The following is a 4305-nucleotide window of genomic DNA, read 5'->3' on the forward strand; positions in this document are numbered from 1 at the left end:
GTGATAAAGACTTAATGCAGGACAAGAATTACAAATCATACTCTGCAAGGAAAAAGGAAAGAAAAGGAAAGATTAATTAGTCTAAAGAGGGGGAAGCAGGGGAAGGGAAAATAGCTGAGGCCTCACAGAGATGGTGATACCATAATCCTTGAAGGACAACTAAGATTTGGGCTTCTTAAGTAAAAGAGTGAGAAATGAAGATGGCTAAGAGAGGGAAGATGTGGGTGATAGGTAATAAGCTCACAGATTCTATCCACATATTTAGTGTATATCATGGTGGCGCAGACACTGTTCTAGAATATTCTAACAGTGTTTGGCATGAGTGTGTGTTCTCCTTTAAGAAACCAAGTGGGAGTGATAATGAATGAGCTAAAGAATGGAAAAAACAAAAGAAGAAAGATAAAACAAGGAAGGATAAAATAAAACTGAGGTAGAAGAAAGTGAAATATCACGTAGGTGTTCTAGAAAGTTCCACTTGAGAACCATAATGTGAATGGAGACTTGAAGGGGTTAGGGAATGAGTCATGTAGGTTTTGGAGAAAGAACATGCTAGATAGAAAGAACAGCCAATGGCAGTGCTTCAAGCTGGGGAAATTCCTGTGAGAGACAAGGCACCACCATGGCAGAGGTGGGGAGAGGAGATGCCTCGTGGGAGAGCTACAATTGAGATGAGGATTCGGCCTTCACTCTGCGGGAGATGGGATATCCCTGGGAGTTCTGCTCGCAGGTGTGGTGAGATCTTAAACTGTCTTCAAGTCTGACCAGCCATCACATAAGTGAAGCACTTACATTTTCTTGAAACTTGATAGTTCTAAAGTACTTTCACATACACCACTTCAGAACTCTTCACTCCCTTGGTAAAGGAACTGGAACTCAGAGAAGGTAAGACTACCTGCCTGAAATCTTAAGCCTAATGAGGACTAGGATCAGAATAAACTGTCATTGGCAGGAGGCAGGTTGGAACTCTTCCTAACACATTCTACTGCTTCTGCAATTATAGGAAACAAAATAGAGATCTTCAAGAAATGGAGAAAACTTCAAATTTCCTATTTCATTTATTTTTATTCTTTCTTTCCAGCAAAAATGCTATGTAATGTTGCTGTCCCCAACCTTTCCTTCAAACGTGATTTTGGTGAAATGCTGTGTCTCAAAGATTCAATGTGTGCAGATTATAAATAACTCCCCTCATGGACCAGCCAGCACACACAATTAACCTCCAATATTGACATATAAGCACTTCGAAGAAGCTGTAGGCTGATGCTCATGCCGTAGGGTTGGAAATAGTGGGAGAGTGTGACTGCCCATATCTGTTCATCAAAGAAAGCAGTTCTAGCCAGAATGAGCACCAAGCATTTAGCTGTCTGTTAGTTCAAATCTAATCACCAGGAGTGGGGGATAAATACTGCTGAATTTCTAGTCCCTGTCTGGCTACTATTGCATCTAAAGGGTAAAATGAGGATAGGCCACAAATCAGGTTCCTCCACTCTCTCAATTTATAGACTGTAGAATTTTTTCCTGTTAGTTTTAAATTTCCAGTGCCTATATTTAAAAAAATGTTTTGGGAATAGCTTTATGTATGAGTTATTGTAGAGAGATGGTTTCATTTTTGTCTTTTAGTTAAAAGGTAAGAAGTTCAAAGAACATAATTAAATCAGTTTATTTTTTTATTTTTTAAAGAGTGCAAAATAGTATTAAAACAGGAAAATTACAAGTCATACAGAATTTCACTTAACATAATAATGTGAATTTCACAGTATGTGTTGTGATGCATAGTGTTGTCTTCTAACTCGTTCATATTAACAGATATGTGCATGCAAAATTGGAAGAAGAAAGAAAAAGAAATTTATGAGAAATTAAAGAGGGAAAAAGGTCAAAGATTGGAAAAAAGGAGACACTACTAAGGAGCTGTGAGAACATAGTTAAACGTGATTTTGGTGAAATGCTGTGTCTCAAAGATTCAATGTGATGGATGGATATTTACAGAAATAAAAATGTGTAATCCGTAGCCAGAAAAAATAAAAATCCAACTTTTCCAGAACTCTAGAACTCTCTTATTTGCCCTTTCCCATAGACTCACCCTATTTTAATCCAGAAATGTAGTGTGGGTTTCAGGCTTGTCTTTGGGTTCCCATCTTGACTTACCTTTGGCAGATACTCAGTTCAAGAGAATAAGTCGTGACTCTGTGGTTATTATCAGAATCTCTTATAAATGTCTCTTTTGATAGAAATGTGCAATGAAATACTAAATGCATTTTATTAATCATCCATGTATATTTAGTGCATAATGAGAGAAAGGGGATTGTGAAGTTAAATACAATTAAGCTTTTTTTTTCCTTTACTGAACTCAGAGATGCTGCAACACTAAGCACTGTCCTTAGCTTCTTTCTCTGTCTCTCTGTCTCTCTGTCTCTCTCTGTCTGTCTCTGTCTCTGTCTCTGTCTCTCTCTCTCTCTCTCTCTCTCTCTCTCTCTCTCTCTCTCTCTCTCTCTCTCTCCTATTTTGAGATGGAGTTTTACTAAGTTGTCCAGGCTGGACTCAAACTTGCCATTCCCCTGCCAAAGTAAACTTTTTATTAAACACAGAATATAACAAGTATTTGGAAACATACTGCCAAACACCAAGTGCCTACTGTCCTGCCATCTATCATAGGTTCTGAACCCACAAAATTGAGGTACTTAGTGTAACCTTCTATTAGAAAGAGAGATTTTCATTACTTTTTTTCCTTGGTCTTGTACCTCACCACAAGTAAGGTGAAAGAAACTACTTTCAGCAACTTTCATTTCATATAAACCAAAGAGAAAATAATTATGCTTCCCAGTTGGGAAGAATAATCAATGTACAAATGCTGACTTGGGTCCTGGATTCACACACATTACCAACCACTGATTACACTTATCATCTTTTTTATTGAACTTTTTCACGTTTGTGTGGACTTGGTTGTGTATTTACTTCACATATTACCCAGTTTCTGTGAATTCATTATTAAAATATGGAACATGTGCGAGACATACAGACATGAATCATGGAGGTTATGTTACACAGCCTTGCAACACAGGGGCACCATTGAAAGGAAAGGTTCATTCCTGGACTCCAGGATTGGCTCTCGCTGGACTAATTTACTACTCTTACCTCTTCTCCAGCCAATCGTGATGGTCAAAGGAAATGAGACACAGTGATTGGTTAAAGGAAGACAGGTACCTGACTGACTATGAGAGAACACGGCATGGCTTTCTCTCCTGATCCACTTTGGACAAACAGGGAGTGAACAGGGGTTCTCACAGGAAAACTTTGTTTTCCCAGAAATAGGAGGAATGGGGGCTTAGGATAAGGGAGGGTTTGAATAGAAGGGTGGATGGGGAGAGCAAGTTCCAGGTCAAGTTCCAGAAATGGAAAGATCACTAATAAAGCTGAGATAGTAAGACTTGTCTGGTTCTTTGACTTGTGGGAAGTTGGAGAGGTGGTCATGGGTCCGCAATTCTTCAAAAATATGACTATCTCTAAAAAAATTGTTGTGCAGATTTGCTGTGAGTTATCTAGAAACTGCCTATTCTGTGCTTTTTGCAAGAAGATTCTTCCAAAACATTTTTCCACATTCTCTCTACTTTTCTTTTAGTGGCGGCTTATTAGCACTCTTACAAAGGATCAAGACTGAATTTAGTTAGAGATACAATAAAAAGAAAGAAGACAGTTATTCTTTGCCAGTATTTATTAACTCAACCTCTTTTTTACATTTTTCCAAGTCATAATGGAATCTGACAGAGAATTGACAGTGTCCTTCTGACTCATTTATTTAAAGAAAAAATCAACAAAAGTTAATTTCTGAAAGAAGACATTGGTAGGATGGTTGCTTCAAGCAGTATTCTCTCTCTCTCTCTCTCTCTCTCTCTCTCTCTCTCTCTCTCTCTGTCTTTATTTTCATTTATGTGTTTGGTACAGGGTCTCACTATGCAGCTTGGATTCATAGTGATCCTCCTGTTTTCAGCCTCTCCAGTGCTGGCATTACAGGCATGTGTCACCATGCCTGAACTTGGTGGCCTGCTCAGCATACCCTAGGGGTGGAGCCAGTGCTGCATGCCAGACCGGGAATCAAATCCTAGTCCCTGCATTTGCCAAAGCAGGTGCTTAGTCTGCTGAGCTATATCACCAGCCCAAGCAATATTTTCATACTCCATATCTAATTGTGAAATTTATGCATAAGATTCAGAATATCTTCTTTAAAATTATTTGAATGTTCTATTTCTGTTGGAGTCCATTAGTATGTAGAATCATATTTTCCAGGTCAGTTTAAATCACATGGAAATATAT

This window comes from Octodon degus, unplaced genomic scaffold (genome assembly GCF_000260255.1).
Source record: "Octodon degus isolate 3935 unplaced genomic scaffold, OctDeg1.0 scaffold00096, whole genome shotgun sequence".
NCBI classification, from domain to species: Eukaryota; Metazoa; Chordata; class Mammalia; order Rodentia; family Octodontidae; genus Octodon; species Octodon degus.